We start from the raw sequence: 20,006 nt of genomic DNA, 5'->3' as shown, positions 1-20,006 counted from the left end.
GGGTTGCGCCCAAGAAAAGGAAATGGTGTAGGCCCTAGCCCAGTGGTGGGCTAGGCTGCTTCTGGGAGTGAATTTCAATCGGGCTGACTGACGGAACCCAACAGACCATCAGATTTGATTGATCGGTTCATCATATGAAGGCCCATTCGAATGTGTATGCTGAGTCTGTTGGTATAGAAGGAACTGACTAGAACTGCTAAATTGGTCGTCTGTGGTTACAATTCATCACGTTTCGGCAGAAGGTTGACAAAGGGTAACCGATGATCAGGTTGACGGGATAACCGACGACGGTTCAATGTACGATCTTGGTAACTGACTAAGGGACGGTTTCAGACGGTTCAAATGGGATTGTATTTAAACGATCCAATGGTGAATAGGTGGGATATCTTCAATCCTCTTATGAAAAGTCTTATTGGGGATAACTTTTTCAAATTCTTAGTTTTAGCATATTTTCTAGCTTTTTATATACTTTGTTTTACGAATCTATGATCTCTAACAACTTTTATTTAAGTTCGAAATATACTTTCGAATTTCACTTTTTATTGTTGAATATCTACATCAACAAATTGGCGACCACTGTGGGAGTCAATACAAAATTGTTGATTCTACATTCGATGAAAACTATATACGACTCTGATCCGGTCAAATTGTTGCAAGGAATCTAATGGCGGATTTTCAATCCCAAATTCTCAGCACAACCGTCAGAGTCACCACAAATACCAGCGGAATGGGCCTTTCAGGCGTCAACACAAATACCAGCGGAATGGTTAACGTATGTTCAACAAATGAAGACCCAACAAACAACATACATACAAGCTATTTTGCGTGATCAACAAAATTTAATGCAGAATATGCTGGATCAGGTCCTTTCAAGGGTCACCTTGCATTCCGTACCTACACCTCCAGGAATCTATCATTTGCGTCTACAGACGAATTTTGTAGGGCCATCTTTTGTGGATAGCACCATCCCAAGTACTACCGCCTCTAGTAGGGCAGAAAGAGGAAAAACTTCTCTTACCTATCCTAACAACATTCCTTTCGGAACAAAGACTGATCATTTTGCAGATTTGTAGAGAGAGGAAGGAGCAGAGGGGCAAGCACATGATCCCATTCTGGTGCCGGATCACCATCCGTTCATATTAGACCCAAAAGATGTCACACACGTCCTGAGGGTCCATTTTGGCATGACTTCCCAGATTGTCAACCAATCCGCATATCAACAACCATTCCCAGAGAGAATCATCAATGAGCATCATCTTCCAAGGAATTATCGGCCACCTGATTTTCACACGTTTTCAAAAGATGATGGTTCATCTACTATAGATCACGTATGTTGTTTCACGGCTCAATTGGGAGAAATTGGCAACAACTCTTTTTACAACCTGCAATTGTTTTGGATTATTTTTTACCAAGGTGGCATTATCTTGGTTTGTCAATTTACCACCGGGGTAGATTCATACTTGGGAAGGGTTGGAGGCAGCTTTTCATGCCAGATTTTTCAACCCTGTTCCAACAGTGTCTTTAACTGATTTATTAGAATTTAGGCAGATGCAGAAGAATTCTCTGCTCAATTTATAGAAAGAATTCTTCTAATGAAGGGTAGGTGCCAGACTGTGATAGAGAAGAAAGAAATGACCAATCTAGTGGTCCGAAATATGCATGGACGGTTACGTGAGGCCCTAACCATCCATGATGTCAAAGATTTGGCTAGTCTAGCGTCGAAGACCGGATGTTTAGAATCATTGTTCAGAGAGAAAGATCAGAATTTTCGTCGCAACAAGGTCCAGCAGATGGCTAGCATAAAATAGAATCATATGCCCCAGATATGGACCCGACGGTGGAAGCAGAAGAAATTGCGGCAAAAATAATCAGTGGGAAGTCGTATGTCTGCCCCAAGCTGAAACCAATTATAATAACAGAAGGAAAGAACCAGCTAACCTTCGAAAATTCTAAAGCATACAAGATTTTTGATATTTTGTTAGCGGATGGATAAATCCGGATTCCTAAAGGCCAACGACTAGCAACAAAGGAAGAGATCATAGGAAGGCCGTATTGTAAATGACACAATTCTTTTAACCATAGTACGGGTCGGTGTATGCACTTTCGGAAAGAATTCCAAAGGGCTATTAAAGTCGGATGTTTCAACTATGTGACGTTGGGAGTGGAACAACAACCATTCCCAAAGGTGACAGTGGCAATAATAGGGGTTGTCCCAAACAAGGGATTTTAAAAAGGAGCACGCCCAGAAGAAAACCAGAAGGAAAAATTCAAATTGTGTGAAGATCAAGTTTCAGAAAAATTAGACCACCTGACAGAACTTATGAGGTGGAAATTAAAGACTAGGTGTTGGTTCAAGATCGTCCGACTAGGAGACCTTGTTTAGTCAGCAAAAAATGGTCAAAATAGGAAGTCGTTTCCAGTGGATATCGACCATCAATTCCTAGGTATGAATCGTACTCAGATTTGTAATGCTATACGTAGGTATGCTGCCAGGCATGGTCGTAATTCAAATAATAATTTTTTTTTCTACATCGAGGTTTGAATCCGGAATTCAAGTATCTTTGGATATTGGAACGGATTACATGATCGTTCAGAAGAAAAATCAAGAAAAGCCTAGTAAGAGAACAAAGTGTTACGGGTGTCAGTATTGTAACCGGATTAATATAGATCCAGTCAAAGAAAATCAACAAAGATCGCAGAGAAGTTCGGTTTGGGTCATTCTCGTCGACTGAAATGCAGTCACTTATGGAAAATTAGGCGAATTGTGTCAGCAAATGATACCCTTTGAAGGTCGGGACGTCAGGAATGCATTGGCAATAAGAGGAGTCGATTTGGGAGGAGCCGATGTGGTCTAGTTTGGCAAATGACTGTTTGGAAAAGCCCAAATGGGTAGGGATAACAAGTCCGGATCTATCAACGGATTCTCCCCCACTGATGATTTTTTCTCATATTATTGAATTGACAGTTCCTCATCTAAAGCCCCTTTATGTCAATGTTTATATTTGTGGTAAGCCGATCAGTAAAGTTTTTATTGATAACAAGCTAGTCTTTAATGTTATTCCTTTAAAAACCCTTAAAAGACTAGGAAATTGAGTCACTGATTTATCACCGATGGATATTGAAATGATGAGGTTTACTGGGCAACCGACCAAACCGGAAGGCATGATGGTAGCTCCAATAGAGGTGGGGCCAAAATTGATATTTACGGTTTTCTTTGTGGTAGATGTTGATACCACATACTCAGTGTTACTGGGAAGAGACTGGATTCATACGTCTCAATCCGTACCTTCATCATTACATCAACAATTGATGTTATGGGAAGGAAATCAAGTTTTCAAAATAGAAGTCAGTGATAATCCATTCGGTGTTTCAAAAACTATGGAAGAGTCTGTGCTTTACTCATGGCATATTCCTCTTATTTCGCAAACTGCTTTAGTTAGTGAATACCCGTGATGGAGCTGTAAGCTCACTAGCCAAGGGTATGTGTTCTTTTGATAGAACAACTCTCTTGTCGATTTTATGGCTTATTGATAGCCAAAACATTATATTTTAATTAGAATTATTATGGAAGGTACCTGTATAATTGAGTCTAGTATGGTAATAATCAGTATCATTTAGGGCAATTATTTAATAGGTTGCAAGACATTAGAGTTATAGCAGATATCAAAGATGGACAATTTCGTTAGCCAGATTTGTTCGAGAAGAAAAAACCGTCTTTTACAACGCAAGATCTTGTTATTGAGTATGACGTTAGAACCGATCGGGTTCCAAAGATGGTTAGGGTAAGCGATCTGTTGTCTAAACAACAACAAGAGCAGATGGTCGACTTGATACAAGATAACGTGGACTATTTAGTATGGGATTATCCACAAATTCCAGGATTGGAAAGGGGTTAAATCGAGCATAGATTGCCTATCAAGGCAGGTTTCAGGCCGTACAAGCAGCTGCTTCAGCTTATTAGTCCTAAATTGATGTCACAAATCAAAGAAGAAATCGAGAAGCTCTAAAAAGTCGGGTTTATTCGGCCATATTGGTATGCTAAATGGTTGGAAAATATAGTATCGGTGACCAAGAAGAATGGGAAAGTACAAATATGTATTGATTTCCGCGATCACAGTTTAGCAACCCTTAAGGATGAGTATGTGATGTATATGGTTGACATGTTAATTGACTCAGCTGCAGGACACCGGATCCTTACTCTCGTAGATGGGTATGCTGGTTATAATCAATTTTTTCTAGCAAATGAGGATATTCCCAAAAAGGCTTTCAAATGTTTCGGGGCGTTATGGATCTATGAGTGGACCGTCATGCCGTTTGGGTTAAAAAACGTGAGGGTTACGTATCAGAGGGCTATGAACGTAATCTTCCATGACAAATAGGCATTCCGTGGAGATCTACATTGATGATGTCATTGTTAAATCAACTAATTTCGAGGCACACCTGGCCAACCTCGAGAAGGCGTTCGTTCGGATGAAGAAGTACAATCTTATAATGAATCCGACCAAATGTGCATTTGGGGTGTCAACGGGTAATTTCTTGGGTTTTTTATACATGAAAGAGGCATTGAGATTAATAAGAATAAAGCTAAAGCAATTTTGATGATGTGGCCACCTAGGACGATCAAGGAAGTACATAATCTTCTAGGTAAGGTCAATTGTTTGAGAAGACTTATTATCAATGTTGCAGGGAAAACGAAGCCCATTACAAAGTTACTAAAGGCAAAAGTGGCTGATTTTTGTTGGGAGCCCGAACAACATGAGGCTTTTGAAGCTATAAAACAAGCTCTTATAGAACTCCCTGTTCTGGGGCCCTCACAAGGTGACCGACCTCTCAAATTGCATATTGCAAATACTCACGATGCGTTGAGTAGTCTTTTGACTTAAGAAAAGGATGACGGAAAAGAACGGGCTATTTATTATCTGAGCAAGACTTTGTCCATGCCTGAATTGAATTACACTATACCTGAGAAGATGTGTTACTCACTGGTATTTGCATGTACCAAGATGGAACATTACATTCTCCTCATAGAGACAGAAGCCATATCCAACATAGATTTGATCAAATTAATTCTGCAAAGACCAACGATGCATGAGAGATAATGAAATGGACCATTAAGTTAGCTCCATTTTCATTAAAATACAAACCTTTGAAGACTGTTAAGGGACATGAAATTACTGATCTTTTGGCAGAGTTTACAGAGGATAAACAAGGGGATACGGCGCCTACGTCATATGTGGATATATTTTTTAAAAGGTCGAGTGTGGGCGAAAGATTGGGAGCAAGAGTAATTCTAAAAGGACCCGACGGTCAAAAGGTTAAATTACAATTGCAGTTGGAAGCAATGACTCACAATTCTGCAGAATATAAAGCTTTGATTTTGGGATTTGAGGCTTTGGTTGCAAAGAGGGTCCAGTCGGTCGTAATTGAAGGTGATTTGTAATTGGTGATCAATCAGGTAACGATATAATATGCTTGCAATTTCTCTAATGTACGACGGTATAGGGCTTTGGTGTATCGATTGTTGTCAAGAATTTCATAACCCATTATTGAATATATTCCGAGGACGGAGAATCATCACGCAAATGATTGACTTAGGATGCCTGTAGACATGTGTCAAATGCAACCGTTTGTGACGTAAGTACGGGGGCGGAATACTTGACCGATTGGAGAACAAATATCATTGAATATCTAAAAGAGCCTAGTTCGGTCATACTCGTGGGTGTTCGTTTGAAGGCATTATGATTTTAGTTAATTAAAGTAATCTTGTACAAGAGGACCTTCGAAGGTATGTTATTAAGATGCTTAGGGCCAGAAGAGTCACTATAAGTTATACATGAAGTTAATAGTGGAGTGTGCGGGGCCCAATGAGCAAGTTTGAACATAAGATGGGTCATTCATCGCTTGGGGTCTTTTGGCCAAAGATATTTGAAGATTGTATTAAGTTTGCCAAATGATGCCAAGAATGTTAAAGGCATGGGCCATTAAATCATCTGTCGTCTGTTGACCTCCAGACTTCAATCAAACCATGACCGTGCAAGGCCTGGGCTATGGATTTTATAGGTAAGATTCATCCTGCTTCTTCGAAGCATCATTGCTTCATTCTGGTCGCAACAAATTGATTCACCAAATGGATTGAGACTATTTCTTTGGAGAATGCGACACAAGAAAGAATTAATTGAATTTTTTTTAAATTAAATTATTTATCACTTGGGGATTCCGCACACTCTTATTACATATAAGAGTTTATCTTTTATTGGGGAAAAGTTCGTCGAATTCTTGGTCGATTTTAATATTCGATTACATTATTCTTCCCCTTATAATCGGCAAGAAAATGGTCAAGAAGAAGTGGTGAATAAAATTATTATTGGTATTATCAAGAAGATTATTGGTTAGAATCCGAGGAAATGGCATGCTTTGTTGTCTCAAGCTCTCTGGGCACATCGCAATAGTATAAATTCAGCCACGGGATTTTCACCATATCAACTCACGTTTGGAAAAGATGCAGTGCTACCAGCCGAGCTTCATTTACCATTGATTCGTACTGCTAACACTACGTTAGATATTGACGAAGAATGTCAGCAAAGTATTATGCAACATTCGGAGGATGTGGATGTTACCTGGTTAAAGGCGATTGACCGGATGGTGAAACAAAGAGAAATGCAAGCCAGACATTATGGTAAAAGAGTTCTCTACAAGACTTTTAAGAAAGGATATCTGGTTTGGAAAAAAATTTTGCCAACTTACAAAAAGGTTGATCAGTTGGGCAAATTGTCCCCTAATTGGGAAGGACCTTTTGTGGTTTGCAAGGAAATCGGAATGAAGCATTTATTATTATGTATCAAAAAGGGAATGTGGTACATGATAGCATTAACATGAAGTATCTGAAAAGATATTATCCTGCCTTTTCAAGTTACAATGAATAGTTATCCGGTAAAATTATTTTGGAACCCATCAAGGATTCAAACCCTTTGAGGGGTTTATTTATCCTCTGAGAGGATGATGCAAGGGTGGTTTTCTTTCTCCGATCCAGAATCATCATCCCAGCTGGTGGACACCAATTCTGGTTCTTCATCTAGGAAATCTTCAAGGTCGGGCTGGTATCGGTCCCATTGTTCCGCATTTCTTCTAGATTGTTCAATTGGAACTTTCATGTCTTATAAAGATTGACGTTCTCGGTCCACAAGAACACGTAATTGTGCGAATGATGCTCTGTTGGGAAAACACATTGTTCCAACTGAGATTAGGCAGAATCGGCATAACATGATGTTCTATCAGATCCATGTGATGATCAAGGTCAGGGATGCGGCTGAGGATGTTGTTTAGTGTTTCGTATCCAAAAGCCCAAAATAAATTAGGCCCAAAATAAAATTTGTCCGAATCCGGTTCGGACTCCGTCAAGTCCCAGCAAACTTCCGACAATTATTTTGACGGTCTATTACATCATCCCCCTTAGGACATTTCATCCTCAAAATCGGTTTGTATGCACGGAGCTACCTCAAACAACTCCGCCAATTTAAGTTTCAAAAGATTAGTAGAAAATTCTATGCCTCCGACCATGACAGACACTTCTATAAAAAGACAATGACGAGGCACTAGCTCTCCTAAAGGTAGCCTAATCTTTACCAAAACCTCTACATGAGAATCTAATTCTAGCTTCTTAGCACATATACTCGATATGAAATAAAGGGATTCACCGTAATCTAAAAGAATGACTACAACAAAAGAATTCACCAACAACGTACTGGTCAGGACGTCTCCCTTGTTCTCCACAGCTTGCCCTCTTGTCATAACATTGATGTGACCTCTCTGGCCACTCCTTCCTCTTACTGTCGCATGCTGAGGTGCCACTGGTGGCATACGACCTTGCTGCTGCGGAACCAGAGCCCTCTCAATCGCATTCGGAGCTCCAACTAACTTGGGGCAAAACCTCTTGACATGTCCCGACTCATGGTAGTAATAGTAAGTGACGGGTTGGCCATCACAACGGACTCCCGGATAAGATTTTCCACACCGACTACAAACAGTCGGATCGCCATGACTGTCACTCGAATTCCCAAGGGTGAATTTTGGGCTAGATGCATAAGGCATACCCGGGAACCTCTCCGATTGATCCTCTCGCTAATGGTTCTTCCACCCCTCTTTCACCTTCCCTTTTCCTCTATCTGCCCTGCGGATTCCATCTCTCTGCTCATCATACGATATCCGATTTGCCCAATAGATGTTAGCCGTGTTCTTATATGCCTCATGAAGGGTTGACACACTGAAGCCAGCTAAGAACCGCTGAAGGCCTCGATTCAGCCCACCAACAAATCTCGTCAACTTGCACTGATCATTCGCTGCCAAATTCCGGAGTGTAGGCAACCAATTCATTAAAATGCATAAAGTACTCTTCCATTGTCATATTACCTTGCACCAAGGCACTAAACTTATCATCCTCCTTTGCTTTTTGAATGTGCGGGGGATAAAAGCGCGGCCATATCATCCCTTTAAAAGCCTCCCACGGTAATCCAACTAATTTGCTCCCGGAAGCCTTCTCTATTCCAGCATTTCCTGGCCGATCATTCCAAGTAATGCGCGGATATCATAGTCTTCTCTCCTTCTAGGCATCTCATCACCTCAAATATCATTTCTAAATGATCCAACCATTTTTCCAAAATAGTCGGGTCCGATTGACCAATGAAAGTCGGAGGACTATGACGTAACACTGCATCCATAACACTATGGGGCTACTGAGCGAATTATCCTATAAACTGATGAAAGATCTTCAATGTTGGGTCTGAAGGTCGAACGGGACTCTGAACTGGAGGCTCGAGGTTTTGGGATTGCCTACTCTCAACCTCTTCATCGGACTCAAGTGCCACAAGTGGCTGACGAGCACGCGTATGGGGCATCTTGCTAATCGAGACTAGACCTAATAAACTCTAACTAATCAAATAGTATGACCAATGCACATAAACACATGGAATAAACATAAAATGCAAAGCATGCCATGAATGCACCCAAGCCCGACTAAGCCCATGATCTAATTGATTTTAGAAATTTCGAAATCTTCAAGTTTTATTAATCAAGAAGCATAAGCCTTTAATAATGGTGATAAGCACATCACGAAGAAAGCTCCACTAAGCTTTAATTAGGGCCGGCTCGACTCGGTTTTCCAACCTTATTACTTTGTATGACACGTCACATAGTTACACATAACAAGCATAGGGTCACAACCCTCAAGGAAATCTCCACAATGTGTATCTAAGGGTTCGAAGCTCAAAGTACACGCAAGTCAATTTATTGATTAGTTTGCGAGGGGCGCCAAACGGCCCAAAATCCTCTAGTCTCCAATATAACATACCAAGAGGAGATTGTATGCAATCCATCCCTTTATCACGGATGATGGTCTAAAGACCTTTTCATCATGAATGACGGGCACCTCGGAATCACACAAAAAAGGGAACCCGCCATCTCGATCAACCTAGCCCATTTAGGTTCTAGTTCGAGGTTAGCTAGTTATCCTAAAATACCGGTATACCCTCACGTGTTTGTAAGGCATAAAGGTGGAAGACTATACCTTATCATCCAAACAATCGACGAGTTTAGGGTAGTTTTAATTACCAATTTGGCCGACTACTCAACATGCTATTAGACAAATTTCAAAATGAGAGCTTTAAACTCAAAACATTCCAATTGCCAACAGTTAACCAACCAAAAAGTAGAATATTAAAATCCAACAAATTCATTATAATTTCACTTTATTTCGCCAAATAAATATTTGAATAATATGTCCATCACAATAAGCATAATCTAACTAAAAAAAAATCATAATATTTAAATATAATCATAAATCGTTTCTCAAAAACCATAACTAGGTTAGGGCAAAACTAGAGTTTCAAACCCATTCCACAAATTTTACGATTTTTAATTTAAAATACTATAGTAATATTCAGATAAGCTTTAGGGGACATTATAATCAACTTTCTAGAAGAAATTAGCAAAATCTAACACTTTTAGGGCAAACCCATTCGAAAATAATTTTGAAAAATATCAATAGAAGGGACCTAGGGATTAGAACATATCATCTATGTAAGATTAATCTAATTTATCTTAAGAAAAAAAAAATCCAAGATGAAAAGAGTTTTGGAGAAGAAAGCCTCCAAGGAAGAAGGGGGGCTGGGCGGCGTGCGTGTCTGGATGTTGCCTCTATTCCTTTTTTTTTCTTTTTTTTTTATACCTGGTTAAACATAAAAAACTTGGGCCTTTATTATTTATTTTACCCTACTTGGGCCCAAATTTGTCCGAACTCAATTTTACTCATAATTTAAACCCAATTTGTTAATTTCTTACACCAAAAGCCCAAAATAAATTAGGCCCAAAATAAAATTTGTTCGACTCCTGCTCGGACTCCGGCAAGTCCCGGCAAACTTTCGGCGATTATATTTACGGGGTATTGCAATCTTGTTTTCTTTTGTGGCTCTAGTTGGTTGTTGTTGCAAATCTTGTGCTTGATTGGTCATTAATTGTTTGGATTGTGTTTTTTAAGTGATTTCCTTTGTGACAAATATTTTCCTTTAAATGGGTAATTTTTGTAACATGCAGCCGTTTGATGGGAAAATAAATATTACTATTTGGAAGCAAAGAATGAAAAATATTTTAATTACTCAAAAACTTTCTCGACCAATAGATGGTACATTTGATAATGATACACCTATTGAAAAACGTGTTAAAATGGATGAATGTGCATGTGCGTATATTCTGTTGCATTTAACTGATAATGTGCTTAGGAAAGTAGATAAGTTTTTTAATGCAGAACAATTGTTAGAGAGGTTAGATGCATTGTGCACAGAAGTAACTTTGTTAAATAAGTTGTTTTTGCTTGAAAATTTTTTCTAATTCAAACTAGATACTAAAAAGAATGTTGATGATAATATATATGTTTTTACTAAACTAATTCAAGATATATAGTTGAGTGAAGATCAATATATTGATGAATATTATCCAATTGTGCTTTTGAATGTCATTCCCGATTCTTAAAGTGATGTTAAATTCGCAATTAAATATGGTAGATATAATATTACTTTAGATATAATAATAAATGGCTTAAAAAGTAAGAAATTAGATTTAGTAGCTAATAAACCAATTGGAAACTCAAGTGGCGAAATTATGCATATAAAAGGTAAAACTTTCAATAGGAATAACCAAAACAACTACAATAGAGATAATTAATCGTCGAATAACAACAAAAAGAAAAATAAGGAAAAGAATTATAAGTCAATGTCTAGGAAATGTTATGGTTGTGGTGGAGTAGGCTTTTATATTAAAGAGTGTCCTAGTGTAACTAATAAAGGTCAATTAAATAACACAAATCAAATAAATGAGTCCAATGATCAAATCAAATATGGCTTTGTCTAGTCAAACTTTAGGTGATGTATACTGATTGAGTTTTGATTGTTCTTTTCTTGCATTTAGTTGTCAATGTTGTAAAAGGATAACTCTTTTAAAAATTGACATTTGGCTTTTTTTCTTGTTAAAACAGTCGTTGTAATTCTGCTTTGTGTAAAATCTTGTGCAATGTTTTTTTTTTTTAAATAAATTTGTGCAGATTTTTTTTGAAATAAAACCAGTGTTGCTGAATCTGTTTTTGCTGCTGAAAAAATTACAATTTTGCATCCCTGAGTTTTGTTGTTTCATGTTTGTATGCATGTTGTTTTTGTTTTGGTGTGTATCTTTTGTGAATAGTTAATACATGTATTCTTGTGATTGATGGCATGTATTTTGTTTTTAGGTGAAGTAGATCAATTCTTGTTGTTGTGATTTAATTTTGTTTCTCTATTGCTTTTGTGCTTTGTGTCTGTGATTTTTAGACTAAGTGAATAATCTAGGTTATTAGTTTCCGGGGAATATTTGAGTATTTGTCTAACTGCATGTTAGTTTGCTAAGCTTTGTGATTGTGTTTGCTCAGGCTTTTTGATATAATTGTTTCTCATTATGATAATGTGTGCAAACCTATATTCTTAGCTTCTTTGTGATCGACGTCGAATTTCTTGGTGTGATATATACTTGTCTTTGTATTTCTATGTTCTCAAGCATGTGATATGATCCTTTAGTATTAGCGTTCACAACGTTTTTCTTAGTGTTGTCATGACATGTATATACTTTGTGATTAATTCTAAGGTGGAGTTCGCATGTTGCCTTTTTTTGCGTTAAGTTGTCCCTTTTTTTGAATGAGCTATTAGTTTCTGCAAGACTAATGCTTGCTTTGTGAGTACAGAGTTTACTTAACGTTTGTTGTGAGTGTAGGTTCATTATGTATTGGTGAATTTTCCGCGCATTTCCCATGTGACTTGATTAGGCGAAAATGGACACTAGGATGTGATGCATCCCTACGGGAGCAACCATCGGTAAATGACTTGGCCAAAAAGGTGGAGAATGTTGATATTTTGGCCCAAACCCATAAACCAAGCCCAATCTACAATCCAAAACCCTTTAACCCGACCTAGTTCTACGGACCCGTCCCGCCCCGCGCCTTCTATCTCCCATCCCCTTCTCTCTTTTCTGCAGAGGTGTGTGAAAAAACGAAAAATGGTTTCTCTCTGGTTCAACTTCTTCGCCGTTCTTCTCGGTAAGTTTTGGGGGTTTCCTTCTTTGCCAAAATTGTAATCGTTCTAGTTCGATTCCTTCCAATAAGTTGTTCCTTTGGGTGTTTTTGGTGATTTCTTGGGGATATCGGTTAGGGTTCATAAATCGGGTCCGTAGGTTTGGGGTTTTGTTTGGAGGCGGTTGGGTTAGTCCCTAAGTGTGAGCCATTAGGTTGTAGACTGAGTCTTCCAAATAGTTTCCCTGATTGTCTTTTTTCGAGTTGCTTGGGAATCGCCGAAGAAATGAGAAAATTGCCGAAGGAAGTTTCTGGAGTTCGTTGGAAGTCACCACCGGAGGAGGGAGACGCTGCTGTCCGCTGCCTTGCTACTGCCGCGCCGTCGTCTGGGTTTGCCCGTCGGAGAAAGCACGAACAAGGACTGTTCAATTTAATCATAATCACCTTGTTTTCCTATGCTTGATGTTGTTTTTAGATTTGGTTAAGTTTTTTTTTTTTTGTTTTTGGGCACTTAGTTGTTGATTTGGTTGTTTGACAGACTAGTAAAAGCACAATCCCTTGATTTCGGCAATTGGAAGCACACAATAATGTTCAAATGAGCAATCCTTGAACTTAGATATTTTGCTTTTCGTAAAAATACTTCTAACCTCAATTATCAATTCTCAAAATCGAATGAATTTCTAGAATACATCCAACAACCAACCCTTGCAAGTTGTTCATATGCAACTTCAATTATCGACTAATTCTAAAACCAACACAAAAAAATAAGCTCACGATTTGTCCTATTCAAATCTCCTAGACAAACCCCGCAATTCACAAATTAAAAATTATCATATATCAACTATGTATACATATTCAACAACTAATTTCAATCTAAACTTAATCAAAACTCCTATACAATTTAATCCTAATCACAACTATAATTCTAAAATAAATATCAACAGGAGAATAATTAACATAATTAAAGAAGACACTTCAATCCAAAGCAGCCCCTGCAAATTTTCACAGTATTAATATTATGTTCGAAATTGAAAAATTCTTATGAAAATAGGCAAGTGAAGGTGGAGTGAAACTACCTTTCTTCGATGTTCATCATCTAGAGAAAAACGGATGATAGTGGATTCGGAAGTGGTTAGAATTAGGGAAGGTGGTACTATCGATTTCATCATTATCAGTGGAAAAAAAAAGGTTATGGTGAAGGAATTGAAGATGAACAAAATTGAAAATGAATCGGAGCTAAATCTCTGATTTTTCTCAAAAATAGGAGATGAAGATGGCGGACAGAAGAGAATTGAAGGCGGAGGTAGCTAGCACTTACTGAAATTACGAAGAAATTTAACGAGGAAAGAATTGAAAGAATTACAGAGGGTGAGAGAACGAAACGGGAAAATAAGATAAATTAATATACATGAAATATGGGAAAATTTTAAAAGGGGGTGAAGGAAGACATATAGGAAGAAGAAGAACGAAGAACACGAACAAAGAAGAATGAAGAATGAAGAATAAGAAGTACCAGAGGAGGAGGCTCGTCTAGGGTTTGTTTCACAATGTTTTAATTTTAATATTAATTTTAATTTTTAATTGTCTATAATAATTTAATTTTAAATAAACAATTATTTTAATTTCAATTTGTATATATTAATATATAAATATTATATATGTATATATGATAGTATTATTTAAGATTATTTTATATTTAGTTTGAAATTTAAAATTTAAATTTTGTAGTTGTAACGAAAAAAATATTGCAACAAAATTAAAAAAGTTGACCAAACTTAAAAAATAATTTGTTTCGAAAATATCCGAAATAAAAAATAGTTTTTGTAACAAAAAATTGTAGCAGGTGAGATTTCACTACAAATGGGCATTTTTTTTTTTATTTTTTATAGTGGAACCTTGTAATACTCCGGGAGTTAAGCCGATGCTAGGCCAACTCCCATGGATGAGCCGGTGTCAGGCCATCCGAAGTTGAATATAGGTTAAATGGAATTTAATAGACTACTCATGTCAACAATGTGCATATTGTTTTTCGGGAGCCTTACTGAAAAAACTCTAGAGTTAAGCGTGCTTGTCCTAGAGAACTTTGAACCCCTGGGAAGTCTCCCAGGGTGCGCGTGAGTGAGGACAAAAGCGCGCTGGAATGACTCGTGTTGATTTGTGGAATCATTGTACCTATTATAAAAAATATCCTTATAATTTTTTATACATATTTCACTGTATTTGTATAATAAGACACTAATAGAAGTATTTTTGTCATTTTCTCTTGATTTGAACTATGTGTTGATATAATAATTAATATTCATATATTAAAACACGCAAAAAAATAAATATAACCTTTGTAAATGGACGGAGGTAGTATTTGTTTATTCATTCTATATATTATTATTATTATATTATAAAAATATAAAATTTAATGTTTTTATTCATTATACAAAATCATACTCCCTCCGTCCCGGTCGAAAGGGGTCATTTGAGATTTTGTAGTAGATTAAAAAATAATAATATTTTATTAGTTAGTGGAAGTGTGTAAGAGGTTTTGACATTTTTGCCCTTTGATTTGATGTAAAAACTAATTGTATGTGTAATGATATATTTGTAATTTAAATAAATGTTAAGGGTATTTTGTATGATTATTTTTAATAAAATAGGAAATGAATACTTTCGGGTAAGACGCACGAAAATGGTAAAAAAGTACTTTTAATTTGGACGGAGGGAGTAATTAGTTATTGTTGGGGTGCAAACCCAAGTCCCACATCGGAAGTTGTAAAGAAAATTACACACCTTATAAGTCTCAAGTGGACTCCACTAGTATGAGGCATTTTGGAGAATATCCAAAAACAAATCCGTGCGGGCTCAGCCTAAAGGGGACAATATCATACTAGTGTTAAGTTAGCCCAGTCCCAACAGTGGTATCAGAGCCCGGTTAGATGGTGAAGTGGATTGGGTGGCATTGGGCATTGGTTGTGGTGGTGGACTCGCCCTCGTGACCTGCGGATGTGCCTTGTGTCGAAAGTCTCCTGGCGGTGTTGGGTCGGTCCTGATTGAAGTTGTCAGGCAGCAGATCCCTTTGTGATAGGTGGTACAAGGGTGGGCAGGGAAGGTCTATTGGTTGGTCCTTGGTTTGAGGGGAGGATTGTTGGGGTGCAAACCCAAGTCCCACATTAAAAGTTGTGAAGAAAATTACATACCTTATAAGTCCCAAGTGAACTTCACTAGTATGAAGCCTTTTGGAGAATATCCAAAAACAAATCCGTGCGGGCTCAGCCCAAAGCGGACAATATCATACTATTATTGAGTTAACCTAGTCCCAACAGTTATATGTATTCTTAAGTTCAAATTTGCCAAAACTCATAATTAAATTCTTAATTGTTCGAAAAAGAAACTTAAAAAGGTACATCGATCAATAATTTGGTTAAATTTGTACAAATTTTATACATTGGACAGTGTTTGACCGGAAATTTTGATTTGAAAAGAATATATATATTTTTTAAAAATTTAAATAAGTATTTGATGTTATATAAATAAAAATTAATGTGTATTTTGAATATAAAATTAATTTTTAATATAATATAAAAAATAAAAATTAACTCTAATTCAATTCTTCTCTTTTTTTTTCTTTTTTTTTTATCAGTTTATATATATATATGTGTATATATATATATCATCACATCAATCTCATCCAATCCAATCCAATCCAATCCAATCCAATTCCATCCCAATCCACCCCACCTAGTTGGGTCAATCAATTCATCAACCATCACAAATATACAGATACCTATAATTATATACTTCAGTACTACAACTCCCTCAATTATAATTTAATTGTTTTGTATTACGTGGTATGTAGATTTTGTATAGTGGCTACTTACTCTTTGTCCTTGCAGATTTGAAGTAATCAATTATATTCCTTCACACAGCTTTCTTATATTGCATTTGCATGCCCAACCCATAAATAGTGAATGGTTCTTGATATAATGCACCAAATCCAGTCCAGTCCAATTTTTTCCTCTTTTATTAACATTTATTCTATTAATGTAATCTGAATTGATTGGAACAGAAGTATAATTTGTGTTACTAGTGTCTGAAATGATGAAATTAATTTTCCTCAAGTTATGATATGTATTCCTATTCTAAGCAATTTTTCTAAAAGAATACATACACTAGCTAACCTCAAGATCTTTCAAAGGTCTCGAACTATTCAATATAATTAATTGTATATATGATAGAGTCCTATAATGCTTGACATGTTTAGACATCAAATTACACTTTGGTTATCTACAACCCAACAAATTAATTTTAAATCTTCTATCATCGTCTTCTCTATTTTTTTCCCTAATAAGAAATAAAATTATCTAATTAGCTATATACGTGGCTAATTAGAATAGCAAAGAAGACTGCAGAATGCCAACAAAACGGCTGTGAAAATGACAAGAGAGGGAAACTTAAACTCACACCACGTGTACGCCCTCCCACAGATCATCAACAAAAATACAATAATAATACTACTAAAAACATACCTTAATAGAGAAGAAGAGCCAACGGCGGCACACAGAATAGAAACAAGAGAGAAGAATGATGGAATAAACGAGCTGAGACGAGGGAAAAGAACAAAAAGTGAATCGTCAAAAAAGAAAAAAAAAGGACGAAATGGATGCATGTTATCAAAAAAAGGACAAAATGGATAAGGTTATGGTGTAAGGGTAAAATTGAAAAAAATAATAATTAAAATCAAAATCCTAATTCAAAACGCTGGGATTTACGGCTCTTTGGAAATTAGCGTTTTGGATCCAACCAGCTATTTCAAAAAATTTATTTGTCAAACATGTAAGTTTAATTTGTCAAACATGTAAGTTAGCTTTTTGATTGATCAAACAGTTAAAAGTTGTTCAACAAGCTAAACACTGTTAAAAAATGATAGGTTTTTAAGTGTATTGGGATATAAATAAAAGAATATTGCTTGATTTATTAACCGCAGGGAAATGCCTTTTATAGGCTGTAAAACAAAGTAAACAAACTGAACGAAAATTTAGCAACTACACTAAAACAAATTAACTGACTTCTACTAAGGACCAATAGATAATTATTTGACTCTTTCAACAATCCCTCCCTTAAACTAATAGCTTGGGAATTAGTTTAAGGAACGCGAAATAAAATCTCCAGTGGGGAAGTTACACACTTCAACCCTTCTCCTAAGCTTCTGAAAAGCAAACACTCCAAGAGGCTTTGTGAACATATCAACAAGTTGATTTTCACTCTTGCAATAAACTAGCTCAATTATTTCATCCGTAGTAAGATTTCTCAAGAAATGATATTTAACATCAATGTGTTTGCTCCTCCCATGAAAAACTGGATTTTTTTGACAACTTAATGGTTGAGGTATTGTCACAGTAATTAAAAATAGGATCTCTTTATTTGTATTGCACATTCTCAAGAATTCTTCTTAGTCAAATTGCTTGGCAAGCACATGTTGTCGCTGCAACTACTTCAGCCTCTGTGCTTGATGAAGTGACAATAGCTTGCTTTCGTGAAGACTAAGAATTGGCTCCAGAACCCAGCATGAACACAAATCCTGAAGTACTTTTGCGATCATCTTGATCACCAGTATAGTCACTATCTGTGAATCCAAATAATTCTGTTTTTCCCCCATTTTGATAAAGATTGCCATACTCAGTTGTGCGTTTTAAGTAGCGAAGGATTCGCTTGGCTACAAGAAGATGCATCTCCCTCGGATCTTCCATGTACATGTTGATTAGACTAACAACATGCATCATATCAGGTCTTGTACCTATAAGGTACATTAAGCTCCCAACAATTTGTTTGTATAACCTACTATAAACCTTCTTCCCTTAAGATCCTTGGAAAGCTTTACTCTTCATTCTATTGGTGATCTTACAGAATTGCAATCATCCATCTGAAATTTTTGTAGAACTTCCTCTGTGTATTTCTTTTGGGAAATAAATATGCTTGCATTAAATTGACTTCTATACCAAGGAAATAGTGCATCTTTCCAAGATCAGTCATGTCAAATTCTGCCATCATAGACTTCTTGAATTTTTCAAACATGGCACTGTCATTTCCTGTATATATTAGGTCGTCAACATACAAACATACAACTAGAAATCTGTCACACTCTGATTTTATGAATAATGTATATTCATAGGGACACTTGAGAAATCCTTCTTTCAAGAAATATGTTTCAATACGGCTATACCATGCCCGTGGGGCCTGTTTTAAACCGTATAAAGCCCTGTGTAATTTGTATACTTTATGCTCTTCACCCACTTTAACGTAACCATGGGGTTGTTTATTATATACCTCATCTTTTAGCTCACCATGCAGGAAGGCTGACTTTACGTCCAGTTGAAAAATAGGCCATGAATTTTGAGCTGCCAAAGAAATTATCAATTTGATTGTATCATGCCTTGCAACGGGAGAAAACATTTCCTTGTAGTCAATGTCATATTCTTGCTCATATCCCTTTGCTACCAGCCGAACTTTATGCTCATACTCCCCATTTTCTTTCAATTTTGTCTTAAAAATCCACTTCAAAACAATGCTTTTCTGGCCTTGTGAAAGTTCGATCAGCTCCCAAGTTTGATTCCTTTCAATGGCTGCAATTTCATTATCCATTGTCTATTTCCACTTTGACTGTTGGACAGCTTCATCAAAACTAACAGGATAACAATCTGCAAATAGGGCTAGATGAACTAGAGGATCAGTAATTGGATTTGAATCTGATGGATCATTAGACTGATTTATTCCAGTCACTTCATAATCTTGCATCCAAAGTAGTTGTCTCCGGATTCGTGGCCCTAATGAATAATCAATAGTACCTAAGTCCACATTATCATAATGTTCTTCTTGTGTTGACTCTAATTGTTCACTATCCACAGATTCTACATCAACATCTGTGATTGTATATTGTGTTCTTTCAGTATTCCACGCCCAAAAATTTCCTTCATCAAATGTCACATCTCTACTGATAATGATCTTCTTAGTTTTAGGGTTATACAATCTGTATGCTTTAGAATAATCACTAACACCAAGAAAAATACATTTCTCAGTTTTTTCTTTTTCATCCAATTTCTTTCTCTTTGCATCTGGTACATGCACATATGCAATACACCCGAAGATTATGAAATAGTTGATGTCTGGTTTCCTTCCACTCCATGCTTAATGAGGTGTCATATTTCGAACAGCCAAAGTTGGGCTTCTATTCAGCACATGCGCACTCCATTTGACAACTTCGGGCCAAAATGTCTTCGGAATTTTAGCTTTCAAGAGTAGGCTTCTCACCATATCTAGGATTGTGAGATTCTTTCTTTCACACACTCCATTTTGTTGCGGTGAGTAAATGGCTGTCAATTGTCGTTTAACACCATGCTTTTCACAAAATTTTGGAAACTCTTTAGAAGTGAATTCTCCA

The sequence above is a fragment of the Andrographis paniculata genome, unplaced genomic scaffold, assembly GCF_009805555.1.
Source record: "Andrographis paniculata isolate CXL003 unplaced genomic scaffold, ASM980555v1 Contig61END, whole genome shotgun sequence".
In the NCBI taxonomy this organism is placed as follows: Eukaryota; Viridiplantae; Streptophyta; class Magnoliopsida; order Lamiales; family Acanthaceae; genus Andrographis; species Andrographis paniculata.
This window is presented reverse-complemented; position numbering follows the sequence as displayed.